This window comes from Monodon monoceros, unplaced genomic scaffold (genome assembly GCF_005190385.1).
Source record: "Monodon monoceros isolate NGI ecotype Baffin Bay Population unplaced genomic scaffold, NGI_Narwhal_1 Super_Scaffold_11, whole genome shotgun sequence".
Taxonomy (NCBI): Eukaryota; Metazoa; Chordata; class Mammalia; order Artiodactyla; family Monodontidae; genus Monodon; species Monodon monoceros.
Window position 1 is genome coordinate 2,911,093 of NW_021703767.1, and position 21,391 is coordinate 2,932,483.

The window sequence follows — 21,391 nt, forward strand, 5'->3', positions numbered from 1 at the left end:
CGCCGCGCGCCCCCGCGCCCCCCGCCCCGCCCGCGCAGGGGCGCGCGCCGCGCTCCGAAAGGGACGGTTAGGAGCGCGCGCCTCACCACGGGCCCCGCGCGGCGGCGGCGGCGGAGCCTTCCAGAAATTTCCGCGTCCCTAAGCCCACACCGAAAAACAAGCGGGGCGCGCCCCCGCGCCGGCCCGGCGGACAGCGCCCCTCCCCGCGGCCGCGGCTCCCCTCCCCCACCCGAGCCCCCTCCCCGCCCCCTGCCCCGGGCGGCGGGTCTGGCGCGGCCCTCCCGGGCGGCGGCAACCCGCGGAGACCCGGGCGGCGGCGGCGGGGCGGTGGCCGCGGCGCCTGCAGGCCGGCGTGATTGATAGTGACGGGGCGGCGGAGCGGCGGCGGCGGCAGAGCGGTTGAGTGACAGCTTACCTGGGTGCCAATCTTCATCACACTGACAAGCGGCTGCAGCAATCGGGACCCGCAGTGCCGCGCCCGCGTCCAACCGTCACGCCGACGCTGGGCCACGCGACACAGCCTCGCTCAATGGGAGGAGGGCGACGCCGACGCGCGCCGCATCAATATTCACAGAGAGGGCGGGGCCTTCCGGGCCCGGGCCCCGCCCCGTCCCGGCGCCGCGGCGGCCGGGGGCGGGGCCTGGCGCCGGGGGCGGAGAGTGAGCCGGGGGCTGGCGGAGGCCGGCCCCACCCCCGCCTCGCTCCCCAGTCGGGCCCCGCCCACGACCGCTGCGCCGCGGCGCGAGGAGAGGCCCACCCCGCTGGCCGCGAGCCCCGCCTCACTACTACGCAGATGGGGGGCCACGCCCCCTCCGCTCGCTCCTCAGCGGCCGGGGGAGGTGTGTGGTGGGGCTCGGGTGGGCGAGACCATTCGCGACGGTCCGGCGGGGAGGGCGGGCTGTACCATCCGCGGGAGGAGCCTCGGGTCCTCTTCGCGCGCTAGAGCGCCGCGGGGCCCGGCCAGCTCCGGGCTGCCCTCGGAGGCCGGGCCGCGCGGGCGTTTGGCGCCCAGGCCCCTACTCTGCGCAGCGCCCTCTTTGTGTACAGGCCCGCGGCAGCCCCCCGCTTTCTTCCCCGCGGACGCGCACGTGCGTCCCGAGCGCGGCGGCTGTGCCCAGAGACCCGCCTGACCCCGGGCGCCCTTAGCTCTGGTCCGGGCTCCAGCCACCGCAGCACGCTCGCCTCTGGTCTCGCGCTCTGCCCTCAGGGACCTGTCCCCCGGTGATCCACGCAAGGCCCGGTCTGCAGGTGAAGTGGCCTCCCTTAGAGCGACCCGGAAAGTGTGGTCGTATTTCAAGGTGGACTTTCAAAGGCGGTGCTGCCTTGCGCCCGCGGGCCCCGCCGGTGGCCGTGCGCTCCAAGACGTTAAGGGAAGGGCAGGCCTTCCCTAGTGCAGAGGCACGGGGCTTGGCTGACTGTCCATTTTTGCAGAAACCTTCCTCCTGTGTGGGATCGCTGTCTGGAGAAGGGCTCCCGCGCTGCTCCGGGAAGAAGCAGACCCAGGACGGGAACACGTGGCTGAAAGGTGCCTGGGGTGGGTTCAGTTGTGAACAGCTCGTCAGGACATCCCTCCTCTAAGTCTTCAGGGTTCCACCAACACCAGGAAGCCACAGACAGTCTGTGTGGCCCTGCAGAACGGCTCTGTTTTCCAGAGAGTAGGTTGTAGCAGCGCTTGGGCTCAGGGGAGGCCAGTGAGCCACTGACCAGTGGAAAGTTGGAGGGAGGGGACCCCAGAATCTCAGTGATGCAGACTGGCTACCTATATGTGCAGGGCCCAGTGCAAAATGGAAATACAGGTCCCTTGTTCAAAGGATATTAAGAATTTTAAGGCAGGGACAGCAGAGCATTATACGAAGCTCGGGCCCAACCGTCTGCACTGGTCACAGGCGCGGTGCAGCAGCCCTGGCCTCACTGGCTTCATCCTAGTGCTGGCCCAGGGCTGAAGCTTTCACCTGCTTCCCATCAAGTGTGTGAGGCAGCAGGGGTCTCGGACCAGGAAGACCTGGGGGTGTGCAGCCCCCTGATAGCCAGGTACAAGTCACCAGGCAGATGAGGCCCAGGACCTGCACCCCAGTCTGGCCTCTGCGCCTGGTCTCCTCTACCCGTGCCCCCCATGATCTGCCCGCTCTTTCTTTCCTTCTCTCTACAGGGCCATCTCCAGAAAAGAGGAAGAGCTGCAAGTGCCGTCGGTGATCCCCTCCAGGTTTGCGGCTCTAAGGCTCACACATTTGGGGGCCCTCTTTAGGAAAAATAATTCAAAATGAGGTAGAAGTGGGGTCACGGAGGGCAAGGCTTCCTTTGCTTCCATTTGCCTCCCTCCACAGCCTGCCCCCTAGTATTGGCACCAGGGTGGTTTACTAATAGTAAAGGAACGTTTGTGCACAAGCAGCTCTTCTGAGTACTTTCCTTCCAATTTCTTTTTTATAAAGATTTGCTACTATTTTCCCAAGGACCACGTCTAGGTGTGTGAAATGAGAAGCCTCATATAATTGTTTATAGAACTGTCCAGATGACGGTAGGTGCTGTGAGGCCAGGAGGGGAGGGCACAATAGGTGGGCGCAGGCAGGGAGGTGGAGGAACGCTTTGAGGGACCCACAGGAAAGGCAGAAAGAACTCTGCCAAGGCGCCGGCCAGCCTGACAGAGCCCCGCTCTGTGCAGCGCTGTCTGAAGCTGGAGCGGTTTGGGGAGAATGTAGGAGAAAGGCGAGCCTTGGACCCTGCCTGGCGGAGCTTATGAGTCAGTGCACAAAGCCTGTGGCAGCCTGGATGGGGTGCAGGGAGCTGCACCGTGTGGGGGATATTACAGGGTGAAGGCTGGAGGAGGTTGACGGGGGCAGGCATGGCTTGGGCCATCCTCAGAGGATGGCTGGGATCTGGGGCTTTGGTAAGAAAAATGAGTGAGAAAAACACCTATAAATAAGGGCAAGTCTCTTGGCTCGTTATGGTGGCCAGTGTGGCTGATGTGTGTAAGCTGCTTCAGTTTGCATAGGTGAGCAGGAAGTCACCAGTGATGAGTACGGGATGATCCTTTTAAAAATATGTCAGACCTCATCACTGCTGTGCTCAACCCCTCCGAGTGTTACCCATCTCATTCAGAGCAAAAGCAAAGTCCATTCAGAGCCCCTGAGGGTCTCCCGGATCTCTCTCCCCTCTGCACTTCTGACCTCAGCTCCCACCACCCTTCCCCTCACCCACTCTGTTCCAGTCTGCCACCCTGTGGCTCCTTGCTCTCTGCAAGCATGATTCAGCCTCAGGGCCTTTGCACTGCCTATTCCCTGTGCTTGAAGCACTCTTCCCAAAGATATCTGCATGGCTTTCTCCCTCACTCCCTGAAATCTTTCTCAACGTCACTTTCTCAGAAGAGGTTTAAAATTGCAAACTCCCAACCCATTCCCTATCCTCACCCTGCTTCCTCCTCTATGGTACTTGTGTAGGTACATGTAACATATGATGTAACTATGTAACCATGTAACTTGTTTATTATGTCTATCATCCAACACTCCCACCCCCAACACACACACACATAAACACTAGAATCTACTCTCCAGGAGAACAAGAATTTTACTCTGTTTTGTTCACTGATGTATACCGAGCACCTGTACTAGTGCCTGGCAAGGAAATATTTGTTGAATGCATGAACGAGTGCTTCTGAGGCATGGTGTATTGGTTAGCTATTGCTTCATAACAAATTATCCCAAACTAGTGTCTGAAAACAACATACATTATCTCAAATTTCTGTGGGTCAGGAATCTGGGCGTGTCTTGACTGGGTCCTCTGCCTCAGGGCCTGTCACGAGTGGCCGTCAGGGCTGGGGTCTCATTTGAAGGCTTCACTGGGGAAGGATCCACGTCCAAGCGCACATCGTGTGGCAGATGGACTGAGGGCCTCTGGTCCTTGCTGGCTCTTGGCTGGAGGCCCCTTCAGATTCTTGCCACATGGACCTGTCCAGAGAGGAAAACAGCAGCTTGCTTCATCCAAGCCAGCAAGGAATAGAGTCTGCTAGGCAGACAGAAGTTGCACTGTTATGTAAAGTAATCCCAGAAGCATCTTCCCATCACCCTTGTCTAGTCTATCGGTTAGAAGCAAGTCTCAGGTCCTGCCCACACACAAGGGGAGGGGGTCACAGGAAGACACAAACACCAGGAAGAGAGGATGCCCCAGGGCCATCTTAGGGCCCACCCAAGTGGTATTTCTTTTTCTGTGTAAAAGAGAGCACTGTGGTGTAGTCAGAAGAGCCCTGGGCTTGCAGTCCACAGTGCTGGGGATGGAGTCTGGCTTTGCCACTTGCTGTGTGAATGTGGATGAGGGCACTTGACCTCCCTGAGATCCAGCTCCCTGCCTTCAGTGGGGACTTCGTACATCTCTCAGGGGATTCTGCAGAGGAGGCAATGAGCTGTGTGTGGAAGGCTCCCAGCACACAGTGGGTGCCCAGGGCCGAGACTGGAGGAACCACGGTTCTTCATGCCTGAGCCCCGTTTTTTTTTAATTGTGTAACTTTTTTATTATGAAACATTATCTATCTGCAAGGGAGCAGATAGCATATACGTACATTTATATAATAATAAAAGGAATATAAATACACTTATCAATCTTGGGAAATAGAACACTGCCATTACCTTTCAAACCCACTGTCCCCTTTCTTAAATGCTTTTCTTTTTCTCTAACCAGAAATAAACATATCCTGACTTCTGTTTTTTGTTTTGTAATTCCTTTGCCCTTCCTTATAGTTTTACCATCTAGATTTGAAATCTCAAATAATATATATTTTTTACTTTTCACTGTTTTAAAACCATATTTGAATTTTATTGAGTCTTGTTCTTTTAACCTAATCTTTGGTTTGAGACATCCATTTATGAGTCTGCACAGTACTGAGGCTCACTCGTTTTAAGGGCTGTATACTATTCCATCTGTATAACCACTGTTTATCCAATCTACCCATTTTTTTTTGACATCTTTATTGGCGTATAATTACTTTACAATGTTGTGTTAGTTTCTGCTGTATAACGAAGTGAATCAGCTATATGTATACATATATCCCCATATCCCCTCTCTCTTGCATCTCCCTCCCACCCTCCCTATCCCACCCCTCTAGGTGGTCACAAGGCACCGAGCTGATCTCCCTGTGTGATGCAGCTGCTTCCCATTAGTTATCTATTTTACATTTGGTAGTGTATATGTGTTCATGCCACTCTCTCACTTCTCCCAGCTTACCTTCGCCCTCCCCGTGTCCTCAAGTCCATTCTCTACATCTGCGTCTTTATTCCTGTCCTGCCCCTAGGTTCATCAGGACCTTTTTTTTTTTTTTTAGATTCCATATATATGTGTTAGCATACGGTATTTGTTTTTTTCTCTCTGACTGACTTCACTCTGTATGACAGACTCTAGGTCCATCCACCTCACTACAAATAACTCAATTTCATTTCTTTTTATGGCTGAGTAATACTCCATTGTACACATGTGCCACATCTTTCTCCATTCATCTGTCGATGGACACTTAGGCTGCTTCCATGTCCTGGCTATTGTAAATAGAGCTGCAATGAACATTGTGGTCCATGACTCTTTTTGAATTATGGTTTTCTCGGGGTATATGCCCAGTAGTGGGATTGCTGGGTCATATGGTATTTCTACTTTTAGTTTTTTAAGGAACCTCCATACTGGCTGTACAAATTTACATTCTCACCAGCAATGCGACAGGGTTCCCTTTTCTCTACACCCTCTCCAGCATTTTATCCAATCTACTCTTAATGAGATTTAGACTGTTCTTTCTTTGCAAGGGTTATAGACATGATATTAATATTCTTTTGCATGTCTCCTGGGGTACACGTGCAAGAACTTCTCAGGGGTGTGCATCTAATAAAGAATTGTTGGGGGCTTCCCTGGTGGCACAGTGGTTGAGAGTCTGCCTGCCGATGCGGGGGACGTGTGTTCGTGCCCCGGTCCGGGAGGATCCCACGTGCCGCGGAGCGGCTGGGCCCGTGAGCCATGGCCGCTGAGCCTGCGCGTCCGGAGCCTGTACTCCGCAACGGGAGAGGCCACAGCAGTAAGAGGCCCACGTACCGCAAAAAAAAAAAAAAAAAAAAAGAATTGTTGGATCATAAGATATAATGAGTGGCTAAAGCAACTCCCAGATGAAGTTGCCATTAAATAACATGGGGAAGGCTCTGGCAGAGATGGTATTTGGGGGAAATGCAAAAGTTCAGTTTTGTGCATGCTGATTTTGAGGTATTTTCAAAATGACTTCTGAGAATAACAAGTGAGTGTTTTGTAAAGAAATCTGGAGTTTGTGAGAGAGGTTATAGGTAGAGATACAAATTTGGGAGTTGTATCAATCAGGAAGATTTCAAGAGCGGTTTAATGAAAGTACTATTTTAAAAAGATACTTAAGTATCCAGGGGACTAATTAACAACAAACCACTGTGAACTCCTAGGCTGAAGGGAAAGGGAGAGGAATCAGTCACTAGAACGCTGAAGAAAGATGTTCTCTCTCTCTCTGTCTCTATTTCATGGCTCGTGGTTTTGTTTTTATTTTATTTTTAAATTTTTAAAAAATTAACAATAATTTTATTTGTTTACTTTCACCTGTGTCAGCAATTTGGGGTTTTTTTTGTTTGTTTGTTTTGGGGGGAGCTTTTTGCCACTGGTTATTTTATTTATTTATTTACTTTATACAGCAGGCTCTTATTAGTTATCTATTTCATACATATTAGTTGTATATATGTCAATCCCAGTCTCTCAGTTCATCCCACCAACACCCCCCAGAGCCCCGGTTTTCTAAAGAGGACAATTCCAACAATTAAGTCCCTAAAAGATCAGGGTGGGAGACACTGCCCCCAGCTGTGACGGTTCCTCCTCAAGGATCCCAGCACAACGCAACAGGGACATGGCAGCCATGGCCAATGTTAAAAGATAATGTCGACCAAAGAAGGAATTGTGACTCTCAGGCAGACATGTAATCGGCAGGTGGCCAGCAGCTTCCTGAGCTTGTTAGTTGAGTGAGGGAACTGGTAAGACGTTCCAGCCAGTTCAAAGGAAAATGCAAAGAACACACACCTATATAGGCAGGAATATTGGCGGGAACTTGCAAATTGTGCAAATCTGGCTTTGGGTGGGAGGATTTGGGGACCATGGGGTGAGGGCTGTCCCTCCATCACAGAGTCCATAGACAAAAATAATTTGCATCGTCACTCGTTCTCTACAACCATAAGATAGCTCAAAGGCAAGGAAAAGCTAGAATCAGATAACCCAGAAGGGTGAGCTCTAAAGAATGCGTAGTTGCCCACTGGAGACGCCCAGCCAACGTTTTTGCTTATTCCAGGTGTCCTTACACCAGGTTATTACTTTGCTAGGGCGGCCGTAAGAAAGTGCCACAGACTGTGTGGTTTAAACAACAGAGAGTTATTCTCTCTCAGTTTGGAGGCCAGAAGTCCGAGATCAAGGCGTCAGCAGGGTTGGTTCCTTCTGAAGCTGAGAGGGAGAATCTGTCCCAAGCTCTCCCCCAGCTTCTGGTAGCTTGCTGGCAAGCTGTGTCATTCCTTGGCTTGTAGAAGTATCACCCTGATTTCTGCCTTCGTGGTGTTCTCCCTGTGTGCCTCTGGGTGCCCAGTTTCCCCCCTTTTTTAAGGATATCAGTCATATTAGACTAGGGCCTACCCCAGTGACCTCACTGTAACTTGATAAAGACCCTGTATCTCCAAATACAGTCACATTCTGAGGTCCTGAGGGTTAGGACTCACCATATGAATTTTGGGGGGACACAATCCAACCCTCACACCAGGAAATCCTACCCTGGAAACACAGCTGGCCAGGCAGAATTGTGAGGGGGACTAGGGCCTGAGCTCTGGTCACAGCATCAAATCGCACCAGGTCCGTGCTGTGTGGGTCCCTTCCCCACCCATAGGTCAGCGTGGTCCCGTGGCCGTTTTATGATTGGTCACCACACCTCCAAACCAAGGCCTCTCCTGGCCAGTGGGCTCCAGCCCTGGCACCAGAATGACTCGGCTTACTTGGGGTGACTCTCTGTCACTAACTGAAAATCTGCTCATCAGGAAAATGTTTCCTGAAGCATTCTGGGGGCAGGGACGCTGCAGTGGTCCTTGTCTCCCAGGCTTGCCTCCTGGCCAGGCATGCTCCCCTGAGATGAAGCCAAGGATACGAAATACCAGTCAAAACAAACAGCAGATGCTACAGTGAAAAGCCAACTTCCTCTTGGTTTTATCCTGACCTTTTATTAACCAAGGTTTTAAACTAAGTGTTATTTACATTAACACGTTCCCTGATGCAACCTCTTGTTTTTAGGCCGTGAAACCAATTTTCTCTTGATCATTTTCAGGCACCCAGAGCCTTAACTGAAATACCGGCTCGTTCCCTAGATTTTTGCTACATTAAACTATATTGTCCAGTTAAAAAAACAAAGTACGAAACACCGTGGTAGAGGACGATTCCTGGCTCTCCCCTGACTGCACAGCCTTTGGACAACTTTGCCAGTGAAAGCTTTGTTCCAACCACCTGCCCCAGTGCAGCTGTGCCGATGGCACGAAGCTTCGTTCCGCAGCTCCTATTTCCCAGCAGTCCCTCTCCCAGGCCTCGTTGTGGGTCACACCATGATGGCTGCCCACCCCTCAGACGGACCACAGGTTCTGGAGTTGACTGCTCCCGAGGAGAGCCGGGTGGCGACTTTTTTGAGCGGGACCAGAACAGGCCTCCTCGGGCCGTGCCGCTGCAAGTGGCACAGGGACCCAGCTGCTCGCTTGCAGCCGGCGACTTTCCCAAACCAGCAGGTGCTTCAGCTTCCTTTGTGATCGGGCCAGTTTCTAAATTGGGTAACGGTCAAGAGGCATGGTCTGCGATGTCACGTATGTAAAAATCTGTTTCTCGTTGAAGTTACTAAAGTAATGGCAAACGAGCTTTCGCAGGGCCGAGCTCACTTTGTTCTGATCGCTGCCACTGGCGTAGGGGGTCCAGGGTGGTGGGTGGATGAAGCCCACCTCTGCCCGAAGCATCCAGCCAGGCTGTGCGTCCACTTCCTGGTCTGAGAAACGGAACTAATAAGCAGAAAACAACTTCTCTTTATTGTTTGCTGTGAAGAGGGATCTGATTTAAACATTACTCGAAGGCCCCTGCTTATCTTACCAAGCACGATGTCCTCAACTTTCCTCCACGTTGTAGCAGGTGACAGGACTTCCTTCTCTTTTAAGGTTGAATAATATTCCATAGTCTGGATAGACCACATCTTGTTCATCCATTCACCTTTCAGTGGACACTTGGGTTGTTTCCACCCCTTGGTTAGTGTGAGTAATGCTGCTCTGAACATGGATGTACAAGTATCTGTCTGAGTTCCTGCTTTCAGTTCTTTTGGGTCTATACCCTCTTGGGCGTGAGGCGGTATCGGTGATTTTTAAGACTCCTTTGCTTCCCAATTTCTCTCCCCTCCTACCTTATGAAATACTTAAGAGGTTAAATGTATAAGATAAGGAAATTCCTAAAAATGAGGAATTGGGAGGTTTAGACTTACATTTCTCAGAGAGATTGGAAAGAGTCCCTTTTTACCACCCTGAATTCTCCCAGCCAGAGCCTGCCCTGTCTCACTTCACAGCTGGCTTTGGGTTCATGAAAACATATACAATACTAGAAATTAAAAGATTGTTTTTAAAAGATTTCTATTCATTCATTTAAACCTACAATAAGAAACCGATTCCATGTTACTCAACAATAAATAACATTTTATGAAAAATCATTATTTTCAAAAAATGATTAGTGAGAACAAGGGACTTGTTTCATATTTTTGCAGATCTCTTTAATGTCTAGCTTGATAAAAGACAGCTGGATTCTCATAGCTGCTTCTGTGTTCAGTCTCTTGTAATATATTGTTTTAGTTGATGTCTGTGAAGAAAAGTTGACCTCGCAGGGAGGTGTAGCAGGAAAATGGAGGAGCGTTTATATAGGTTCTCCACCAAAACTGACACGTAAATGTTCCTTACAGGTTCATTGCAATGTGGACTCCAGCAGCACTGCAATGGACCTTTCCTGCTGTTAGACTAAAACCCACTGGTCTCTCTGGCACTTTGGATGGATCTATTACCCACACATGATTTTGTAACATGGCCATTTGGTCATTTGGAAAATACTAATTCACTGAACTGTGCAGTTATTCCAAATGTTGACCCATTTCACTAGACAATATTAAAAATCACAGTTGTGCGGAATGTAAATTGGAGCAGCCAGTATGGAAAACAGTAAGGAGACTCCTCAAAAAATTAAGACTAGAACTACCATATATGATCCAGCTAGTCCATATCTGAGTATTTATCCAAGGAATACAAAAACACTAATTTCAAAAGATAGATGCACCTCAATGTTCATGGTAGCATAATTTACGATAGCCAAGATGTGAAAACAACCTAGGTATCCATCAACAGATGAATGGATAAAGATGGCGATATATATATATATATGTACCATTGTGTCCCCGCAAAAAGGCAAGGACCGTCTTAGTATTATTAGAAAAGCAGTTTTCTTTGATACCAGTTATCTTTTAATTGAAGTATAGTTGATTTACACTGTTGTGTTAGTTGCAGGTGTACAGCAAAGTGATTCAGTTATACAAATATCTACTCTTTCTCAGATTCTTTGCCATTATAAGTTATTTATAGTCCCTTGTGCTATACAGTAGGTCCTTGTTGTTTACCTATTTTATATATAGTAGTGTGTATGTTAATCCCAAACTCCTAATTTTTACAAGTAGCTATGGGCTTCCCTGGTGGCGCAGTGGTTGAGCGTCCGCCTGCCGATGCAGGGGACGCGGGTTCGTGCCCCGGTCTGGGAAGATCCCACATGCCGCGGAGCGGCTGGGCCCGTGAGCCATGGCCGCTGAGCCTGCGCGTCCGGAGCCTGTGCTCCGCAACGGGAGAGGCCACAACAGTGAGAGGCCCGCGTACTGCAAAAAAAAAAAAAAAAAAGTAGCTTTGACCCTGAACTGCTGAACCCTGAACGGGTCTGGGGGTACTTGGGGCCCATGGGCCACACATTGAGAGAAGCTGGTTAGACATGCGTGCCGCACGGAAGACTAGTTAGTTCCCCGCAGGACCTCTTCAGCGTCGTCTTTTCCTCCTTTCCGTCGTTCACCTGCTATTGTCCCATAATTGAGAGCCCACGGGGTGTGAGGTCCCGAGCGGGTCTTCAGTGATCGGTGTGACGCTCCCTCTTTTTATTCTGAGCGGAGCCCACGTTTCATACACCCCTCCAGGGCCTCTCCCTCCACACGCCGGGAACCGTACAAATATCGCCATATCGTGTCCGCTCCAGTCGTTCTGCGTATCACTCGATTCTGTAACCCTGTAAGAGACCCTTTGCTGAGGACGTCACTGAGCAGTGGAAACATGGCAACAACAGCAGGACGGAGCAAGCCAGCAAGTGCGCTCAGGTGTCCGGGAATTTAAAAGGATTCCAGTCGTACAAAGCCCGTCCTCCCACCACAATGGAACTACACTACAGATCAGTAACAGAGAGATAATGGGAAACCCCCAATATTTGGAAACCGTATTACACACTTGGGTAGAATACGCAGAACACAAGGTTTGCCTTTCCGACTGTTTGCAGGCGTCCAGGTCAGTGGCCTGGCGCACACGCGCTGTAGTCCTGCCATCACCGCGCATCCAGAGCGCTCCGTCGTCTTGCAAAGCTGAGGCGCTGGGCCCTGGAAGGGCAGCTCCCCGCACACCCCCCAGCCCCTGGGGGTCACAGTTCTGCCTTCTGTCTCTGCCTCTCGGGGGCCTCATCTGAGTGGACTCATCTTTTGCTGACTGGTTTATGTCACTGGGCACGGTGTCCTCAGGGTTCATCTGTGTTGCGGCATGGGTCAGAATTTCCTTCCCTTGTAAGGCTGAATAATACTTTTGCTTTATTTTTTATTTTTTTAAAATTTATTTTTAGCTGCGTTAGGTCTTCGTTGCTACGCACGGGCTTTCTCTAGTTGTGGCGAGCAGGGGCTACTCTTTGTTGCGGTGCGCGGGCTTCTCACTGCGGTGGCTTCTCTTGTTGCAGAGCATGGGCTGTAGGTGCGCGGTCTCAGTAGTTGCAGCATGTGGGCTCAGTAGTTGTGGCTCGCGGGCTCTAGAGCGCAGACTCAGTAGTTGTGGCGCACGGGCTTAGTTGCTCCGCGGCATGTGGGATCTTCCCGGACTAAGGCTCGAACCAGTGTCCCCTGCATTGGCAGGCGGACTCTTAACCACCGCGCCACCAGGGAAGCCCAATTGTGCTTCATTTTAAAAGAGAGACAACGCCCTCAGGCCGGAGGAAGACAGAGGCAAGAGCTGTGAGATGACCCAGTGTATGCAGCTGGCACTGGGCATGGGCTCAGCTGCATTGGGTCAGGACAGGATTTCCTGGGCTTCGGCACCTGGGATGGTTAGTTTCCTGTGTCAGCGTGGCTGTGCTGGGGTGCCCAGTTGTGTGGTCACATACCCGTCTAGATATTGCTGTGAAGGTATTTTTCAGATGTGATTAACGTTTGAATCAGCTGACTTGGAGTAAAGCCGAGCACCCTCGTAATGCGGTGGACCTCATCCGACCAGTTGAAGGCCTTTAGAGAGAAGACTGAGCTTCCCTGAGGAGGAAGGAATTCTCCCAGCCGACTGCTTACTAGAATTTCTAGCCTGCCAACCTGCCTGCAGACTTCAGGCTTGCCAGTACCCACGTGGCATGAGCCACTTCCTTAAAATCAATCTCTCTCTGTCTCTGTGTCTGTCTCTCTCTCTGTGTGTGTCTGTATCTATCTATCTGTCTGTCTCTCCATCCTATTGGTTCTGATTTTCTGGAGACCCCTTAGTAAGACAGTACCCCTTTCTGTCTCTAGTTAGGCCCTGAGAATGGCACATTGAGGCCACCACGAGAACAGGCAGGCTCCATTTACTTGCTGCACCATTTCGTCCTTCCCTACCGTGGATGGCAAGGTGGCCGTGGGAGGACCCTGGGAGGCTCAGCTCCAGGTTCTTCCTACAGGAATGATACAGCTGAGGCTCGGCCTCAGAAGACGTGCTTTCAAGTCCTGCTTCCTCTCTGCCCGCAGCCATCCGTGTCCTTGGGAAGGGTGCCCTCCTGCCTGAGGAGGAGTGGGGGTGGGTAGAGAGGATGAGGGGGGACAGAGAGATGGTGGCCTAGCTGCGGGCCCCTCTCCCACCCCTGCCCACCGGCTGGCTGCACTGGCCTTTGCAGGGCCTGGCGTCTCTGTGGCTCATCGGGGAGGCTGATCATGGAGGCCCAAGGGGAGAGGGAGGCGGAGCTGGCACGCTGTCCTCCTGCCCCCGGGACGGCACGAAATTAGCACAGAAAGGAGCATGAAAATGAAAAAACGTTTCTCTTTCTTCTTGCCGCCTCATTCTTGGCTCTCTTCCTGATCTTGCTGAAATTAATGTTTACCATCTCTTGAGACGTCAGAGAACAGAGCTGCTGCTTCTACAACATATTTTCAATGAGAAGAAAAGAAAGAACCAAGCCTGGCTGGGTGGTGGGCTGGGCCGCCCTCTCACTGCCCGTTGGGCTGGGTGGCCCCTTGTTTGGCTGCGTCACCATGTATGACATTATCTAAATGCACTTTTTTTTTTTTTACTTTATTTTTTTAACATCTTTGTTGGAGTATAATTGCTTTACAATGGTGTTAGTTTCTGCTTTATAACAAAGTGAATCAGCCACACATATACATATATCCCCATATCTCCTCCCTCTTGCGTCTCCCTCCCTCCTCCCTATCCCACCCCTCTAGGTGGTCACAAAGCACTGAGCTGATCTCCCTGTGCTATGTAAATGCACTTTTCTTACGTGCAAATATTAGTCAGGATCAGTGGAAAGATTAAAGAATAGATTTGTTACCCGAGAACAGAAAGTGCTCGTGTAATTAGAGACCTGGAAGGAAACCCTGGGTCCTTTTATGGGAAGAAAACTGGACAAGTTGAGGGCTCCCAGCAGTCCCGAAGGGCCATGAAGCCGGGCTGGGCCCTCATCCCGGGCTTAACTAACTGGGCGTCCCCTTTTACTGCCTTCAGAGTGAACAAAGAATACAAACGCTTCCCTAGTAAGGATTCAGAAGGCTTGTTTAGCAGTGGGGTGGAATCACTTAAAATTAGCTAAGCTTTTGCCAATTGTATGTAAAAGTTCTCAAAGCCCTTAATAAAGCATTTCTTACTTACTCTGATTCCACTATAGGCTTACCTACACCATCTTATTATCTCATGGCCAAAAGGTTTGCTAACTAAGATAAGCTTTCACTCCTGCCTTGCTCCAACCCTCAGCCATCCTGCATTCCCAAAGGCGCGTTAGCTGCTTTTAAAAGTCAGCGGGCTTCCCCGGTGGCTCAGTGGTTGAGAGTCCGCCTGCCGATGCAGCGGACACGGGTTCGTGCCCCGGTCTGCATCCTTCCAAGCAGGGGCAGGTTTGTTGATGTGCAAGGACGTGCGTTCCTCTGCTGCACGCACGCTGATGCTCTGTGTGTCGCCGACCACGCTTGGTAGCCTTGGTGTTGAGAGGAGCACAGTTTCCTGGACGTATTGGCCTCTCCCGCGGGCTCACGAATCCCCTCCGTGAGTCGGGCTGGTGGGAGTTAACCAGCTGCCGTAGCTTGTCTTCGTTCTGTGCGCTCATCTGCCTCTGGGAACCAGCGGTTTATAAACAAACATTTATTATTTACAAGATCGGAAATGTTACATTTATGGAACTCCAGAAATAAACTGTCAGCGACCAGGAAACATATTTTTGATGTATTGCAAATGTACTTCCCACGTCAACCATTTGCCCAGATGGCCCTCCAGTTTGTCAATTGAAGATGAGCTCTTCCCTCGTAGCATCCGATGCTTTGAAAGTTTATCTTCCTCTTTCATGGCCATGCTTCCCGTGGGGTCTAATCTATTTTCTGTCTCCTTGTCAACAATACCTCAAGGTGTGATGCAATAATTTGAGGGCCACGGAGTAGTAACTCGGGTCTTGTATTTACGAGGCATCCTTCTCCAAGGGAAGCAAGGTGCTCTAAGGACAGCTCATGTGCCGTACACAGGGGCAGGTATTACTGTTATCTTTTTAACCTTTTCATTTTGGAAATTTTCACAAAAGTTTTTGCATGCACAGAAGTAGAGGGAAGAGTATCGTGAACCTGTACGGACTCATCATTCAGCTGTAAGATTACCAACATTTTGCCAATCTTTTTTTACGACTTTCTTTTTTTTTCCCCAAACAAACAACCCTTTATTGCAGGTTTTTTTCTTTTCTTTTTCTCTGGCCGCTCCATGCAGCTTGCAGGATCTTAGTTCCCCGACCAGGGATCGAACCCATGCCCCCTGTAGTGGAAGCGTGGAGTGTTAACCACTGGACCGACCACCAGGGAATTCCCTGAAGTATAGTTGATTTACAGTGTTGTGTTAGTTTCTGGTGTACAGCAAAGTGAGTCAGTTATACGTATATATATATATATTCTCTTTCAGATTCTTTTCCATTATGGTTTATCACAGGTTATTGAATATAGTTCCCTGTGCTGTATAGCAGGTCCTTGTTGTTTATCTGTCTTATATAATAGTGTGTATATGTTAATCCCAACCTCCTAATTTATCCCTTCCCCACCCTTTCCCCTTTGGTAACCATAAGTTTGTTTTCTATGTCTGTGAGTCTATTTCTGTTTTGTAAAGAAGTTCACTTGTATCATTTTTTTAGATTCCACGTATAAGCAATAGCATATGGTGTTTGTCCTTCTTTTTCTGACTTACTTCACTTAGTATGATAATCTCTAGGTTCATCCATGTTGCTGCAAATGACATTATTTCATTCTTTTTTATGGCTGGGTAGTATTCCATTATATATATACACCACATCTTCTTTATTCATTCATCTGTCGATATTTTGCCAATCTTGTTTCATCTATTTCCCATCCTTTCTTCCCCTTACATAGTTTAAAGCAAATCCCAGAGATCATGCTATTTCACTGCAGTAGGATGCAAGTGTTAATAATTCCACTTTATGGGAAAATAGAAGCACTGAAAAGTATCGCCCAGAATGATACACTGAGTCTGTGGGGGAAGGTAGGTACCAGAAGCCAACTTCCCCCCGTCCTCAACTTCCCCCTGTCCTAACTGTGCTCCTGCAAACTGACGCAGCCATCCCACACACAGATTGACTCGGGCATGTAGAAAGCATGTCACCCACGACACAGTGTCAGCTGGGACAGAGGTCTTCAACCAGATCCATCACATGGAGAGATTTATCTCAGCCCACAACTATTTAAATAAATTAAGAGCTTACTTCCAGAAAGTAAAAAATCAGAGTCCCTCTAAAGAATAACTAGGAAGCTAAACGCCCCAAATTACACTTACTCAGAAGAATGTTATTTAAAATCCAAGCATATGGAGTCATAAAGAATAAATGTGTGACCTTTTGTTTAACCGCAACCCCAAAAATACTTATTTTTGTTGTTGCACTGGCAGCTCCAACGTCCCTGCGAGGAGAATGACAGCAAACACCATCTCCCGCCAAGACATCTCGAGTGTCTGGGGTTTTCTGTTGAGCTTTGGATGCCGCTGCATCGAGGAATCTTTGCCAGACGCGTCACCCCCTCCGGCCTCCCCACAAGGGTGGGGCTTCCGGGGCAGCTCCCAGAGGCGAGAAGGCCAGTTCAGGAGTTTCCTTGGCGCCTCGAGGCACCCCCTGGGCAGCTGTTGTAGAACAAGAATTTAGCCGTCTTTGTCTCCGGTTCCGGCTCAACCCCTCACACCACACCTGAGTTTATGCTAATGAGGTGACTAACCTTGGCCCCTTGAGAGCTTCAGGTGTGGGCGGGGGGGGGGGGGCCCATCGTGCCAGAAAGACCTGGGTTTAGAGGGTGGGGACCTGGTGTCGAGTGACATCAGGCTGACCTCTGACCTCCAGGGAGGGCGGATGGGGGGCGGGGCTGGAAACTGGATTCAATCACAAGATCAGGGTTCAATCATGCGTATGTAACAAACCCCTAATAACTCCAGGCGCTGGAAACTCAGATGCGCGTCTGGATCACGTGGCTGTGCTGATGGGCGGAGGGCGCACCCAAGGCGCCTCCCGGACCTCACCTGTAGTCATTGGGACCTGCTTTCCTGAGTTCTGTGAGTCATTCTGGCGAACGATGGAACTGGAGGGGGTGCCGGGAACCCCCAAATTTGTAGCCAGTTGGTCAGAAGCACGAGGGGCCTGGAACCCCGGAAGTGCAGCTGGTGTCCGGAGTGAGGACGGTCTTGTGGGGGGCCGTGTCCTCAACCTGCAGGGTCTGTGCTGAGCCCGGAGCTGGTGTCAGAGTCGTACCGCTCACCCCAGCGCACTCGCCTTGGGCCCAGGCGCCTGGTCCAGATCTGGCCTGCGACCACCCCCAGGTCTCAACATGGCACCCCGGGGGCCTGGGGGCCACGCCCTAAGAGGAGGCAGTACCTCCAGCCTCACCGCGAGCGCGGGGATGGGCCAGCTGCCCTAACGTTTCCCCCACCCACCCCCGTCGCTGCTTCGTGTACGTTTGGGAATGGACCAGTTGTAGTAGATTTTGTTATCGAATAACACACGTCGTTGAAAACTCAAATATAGAAGCAAACAAAAATATAGACGCCGATAAATGAAAATACCCCCAGTGTCCCCATGGGCTGTTGCCGTGCCCTGGAAGAGGTGCCCTTTTCAGAGGAGAAGGAGGAAGTCGGCCCGGTTCCGCAGGGAAGGCGGGGATGCTGCACCCGCCCCCAACCCTCCCCCTGCCCCCTCCTGCTCTGTTCCCTGAGGGGCCATCGCACTGGCTGCCCCCAGGATCCTCCTCTGGCTCCCGGGTGGGCTGGCCGATGTGGGCACCTTCAGAAGGCAGAGGGTCGGCAGAAAGCGAGGGGTCATGCCTGGGTCACCGTGGGTGCAGGGTCCTCGCCCGCTGTCACAGCCCCAGGCATCCGCCTGCCTCCCCGGTTCTGGGACCGCCCCTCCCCTGCCCTCCCTCTGGGGGCTCTCAGCTCTCGATAACCAACCCCATGTGAGGAACCAGCGGTGCCTCTTCCCTTGGCCCCAGCTCGCAGCCAGTGCCCGCAGGAAGTGTCCTCAGATGACTGGGGCTGTGTCCCGCTGGGAACAGGGAGGGGGCAGCTGAAAGCAGCCTACGCCCCGTGGGAGCAGCCGCCATCCGCCCAGCACTGAGGGTCATGGTAGGGAAGCCCGGGTGGTTCTGGTCCGACCAGGTTGGGGTGAGAGGGGGCAGGCCCGCAAAGGTCACTGAGGACAGAGGGCAGAGGGCAGGTACCCTAGGCTGGCAGACCCTCTGTGCGGTGGGGACGGGGAGGCGCCTCCTCCATCGTGGGCCTGGGGTCTCCCCAGTGTCAGACGTGGGAGACCCGCCTCATGGGCCGACAGCAGCAAACGCTGGAGAGGCCGGGATACCTGCACCCTGGTGTCTCAGGTTGTCACAGGACCAGGAGGTGGCGAAGGTGTTACCAGGGCAACACGGGCCCTCCAGCCTCTCTCAGATGCTCCAGAGCAGAGTTTCTCAACGTCTGGTCCAGTCCCACCTGCCTCTCAGTCACTGAGCATTTGTCTAAAGTGCGGATCGTTGGTGCTGAGCCCCAGGAAACCCCCCTGCCCCACACGACTTAGATAAGTCCGCGCTTCCTCACGACCCCCGTAGGACTCGCAGAAGATACCCCTTTTTTTTTTCTAGAAGATGCCCTTTTACACACAGGCCCTCCCGTTCTTTGTCTTGTGAAGGGTGAGCTGAGATTAGAATTGTCCCTGTGAAACCAGCTGGACACAGAGACAAACATTTCCGTTCAGCGAACTGAGCCGTCTCTCGATGGCCCTGCCTTTGAAGCCCAAGGCAGGCCCCCTCCGCTGAGAAGCTCTGATCTTGGGCGTCCCCTTACCTTAGCAGCCTGAATAAAATCAATCTCCACTCTCGTTCGTTTTGTCTCCGCAGCTCCCACCCTGGGCGCAGGAGTCACTGGCGCCCTTGGGCGATTCCTACGGGGTCAAGTTTGAGCAGCTCAGCCCTAGAGGCAGCAGCATCAGAGCATCTCGAGGGCTGCATGGTCCGACCTCAGACAGACACTGTGCACAGCCAGGTGAGGGGCACGTGGGCGTCAGGCTGGGGGATCCGCTCTCCAGATGCAGGTCTGTCCTCGGACTCGTGTTCACAGGCCTCTCTGATCTGCTCCAGGGGGCAAAAATTAGACTTTGTAAATAGAAACTGATTTAAGTAAGTAAATCAATGGTAAGCATTTTGGGGTCAAAACAGCCTCTTCACTCCCCAGGGACCCAGACTTCTATCCTCACCAGGTCCTCCCCATGCAGCCTTTTATTGGTTTGTCATCATCACCCCTGCTGACGACGAGTGATCTCCCTGGGAGTATCCCAAGAACTGTGGTGGCTGCCCCGTGCTTTGGCACAGAATTCCTCTCCGAGTCAGAGCCCGAGGCCGTTAGCGCGGGGGAACAGCTGCGAGGGCCACACCTCCTCGAGTCATTTGAAAATTTTATGATGAATAAAAACGATCCATGACACAGACTTATGCATTATATATTAACCTAATACCTCTGCAATTACACCACCAACAGTCTTTTGTTGCACACATGTTTTCCTAAGGACGCTCCAACTCCAATAGTAAAACGTTGACTATCCAGTGACACTACATAAAATTTCCTCCTTCTGTGTTGTCAAATCCTCAATAACAATGACAAGTCTAACATTCAGTGAAAGGAGGAGAGCGAGGTGGAAACCCCAGGAATGCTAAAAGTGTGGAAAAGAGAATTATGCGTTTTAGATTAAATAACCAAAAGACTGAGCAGAAATACAGGGTCAAAAGATGCTGAAAAATAAACCTTAAATATGGTTCAAGCACCACAAGCTCTTTAAGCTGTCCCCTGCGTGCAGGTGACCTTCGTTTGCAGCAGTACACCTGGTGATGCCATCACGATGCTTTAAAGGACCCGGTGGCACAGTGAGAACGGGGAAGGTGGGAACTGAAAGCCATGAGCCAGAGAAGGACCTGCTTAACTATTACATTTCAAATGGATAAACAACAAGGTCCTGCTGTAGAGCACAGGGAACTGTATCCAGTCTCCTGGGATAAACCATCATGGAAAAGAATATGAAAAAGGATGTGTATATAAGTGTAACTGAGTCACTTTGCTGTACAGCAGAAATTAACACAACATTTTAAATCAACTATACTTCAATAAAATAAATTTTTTAAAAAAAGGAAGAAAAGGATCTGCTTGGAGGACCAAGAGGCCCAGGCTGGAGCTCGTCCTGCCCACAAACCTCGCTGTGCAGTGTGCACATGTTAACTCTATCCAGATCTATCTCCTTCCCTTCCCGGTCGCCATCTCAGGTAGGACGGTCAGGTCGCCAGCACCCAAGTGAGGTTTCAGGAATGCCTTTCCCCCTTTCTGTTTCTCATTAACTCTGTCATTTAACAATTCACTCTGAAGGGCTTCCCTGGTGGCGCAGTGGTTAAGAGTCCGCGTGCCAATGCAGGGGACACGGGTTCGAGCCCTGAACCAGGAAGATCCCGCATGTCACGGAGCAACTAAGCCCGTGAGTCACAACTACTGAGCCCACGCGCCTAGAGCCCGTGCTCCGCAACAAGAGAAGCCACCGCAACGAGAGACCCCTGCACCGCAACGAAGAGTAGCCCCCACTCACCGCAACTAGAGAGAGCCCACGTGGAGCAACGAAGACCCAGTGTAGACAAAAATAAATAAATTAAAAAAAAAGAAATCTCAGCTTAAAAAAAAAAAATTCGCTCTGAAAACAGCGTTTGGTGGCATGAAGCTTTGTCTATTTCCATGCAATAAACCCACATTTTAATTTCATGCCAGAGCATCCTTTCTTTTCTGATTTCTCCCTATGCTGGCAGCAGCGACTGGCCATATGCTCCGAGGGAGACGGTGTTTTCCTTTGGCTTCCCCCAGCTGGCTCGGAGCAGGGGATGGTGTATTTTAAGCCCCATGCTTTAAAAACCTTGGCAAGGCTTCTGATGAACTAAAGACATCAAGATATACTTGTAACCTGGGCTCTGAGTAGTTTGGATTTTGTAAGGTTTTAACACCAGTGCTTAAAAGAGAGAAAAAAGGACTGGGGGAGCCCAGGCGACAGGTCGGACTCCATCCCTCGAGGGCTGGTCCCACTCCGGGGCGGGGCTGGCATCCCAGGACAGAGCGTGGTGGTCCAGGAAGCCGCTCCGTGGCCCTCAGAGCCTGGAGGCAGCCCTTGCCAAGGGGATGCAGGTGGTCGGTTGCCCTCGACCACCTAAGAAAGTGCAAAGAAGCTTCTCTCCAGGCTGCCCAAGTTTGCCCCCTTAATGTGTTTGCCGGGTTGCCTGTTTTAGACGTTAGACTGGCACGGCTATGCCTGGCCATATTCTGTCCCT

General features: G+C 51.2%; 1 protein-coding gene and 1 long non-coding RNA gene across 8 annotated transcripts in view; one reads left to right on the top strand and one right to left on the bottom strand.

Moving 5' to 3' along the window:
- The window catches only part of PKNOX1 (PBX/knotted 1 homeobox 1), a 47,608-nt gene extending 47,041 nt beyond the window's left edge, over nt 1–567 (bottom strand). The window contains exon 1 of one of the 3 annotated variants that reach the window (XM_029214274.1): nt 416–567. The gene's annotated coding sequence lies outside the window, so the exon portion shown is untranslated. The remainder of the gene's footprint in view (nt 1–415) is intronic. The other 2 variants (XM_029214280.1, XM_029214284.1) reach the window with 2 other exon arrangements.
- Nucleotides 568–924: 357 nt separating this feature from the next.
- Nucleotides 925–20,925, top strand: LOC114891334. 5 transcript variants are annotated; one of them, XR_003792452.1, is made up of 8 exons: nt 925–1,248; nt 1,432–1,525; nt 2,150–2,203; nt 16,458–16,768; nt 16,992–17,108; nt 18,938–19,082; nt 20,219–20,350; nt 20,451–20,506. It is a non-coding gene; the product is annotated as an uncharacterized LOC114891334 (long non-coding RNA). The 5 variants fall into 5 exon arrangements; XR_003792454.1 differs by having other exon boundaries at nt 1,432–1,534; nt 20,219–20,925; XR_003792451.1 differs by having other exon boundaries at nt 20,219–20,925.
- The last annotated feature ends 466 nt before the right edge of the window (nt 20,926–21,391 follow it).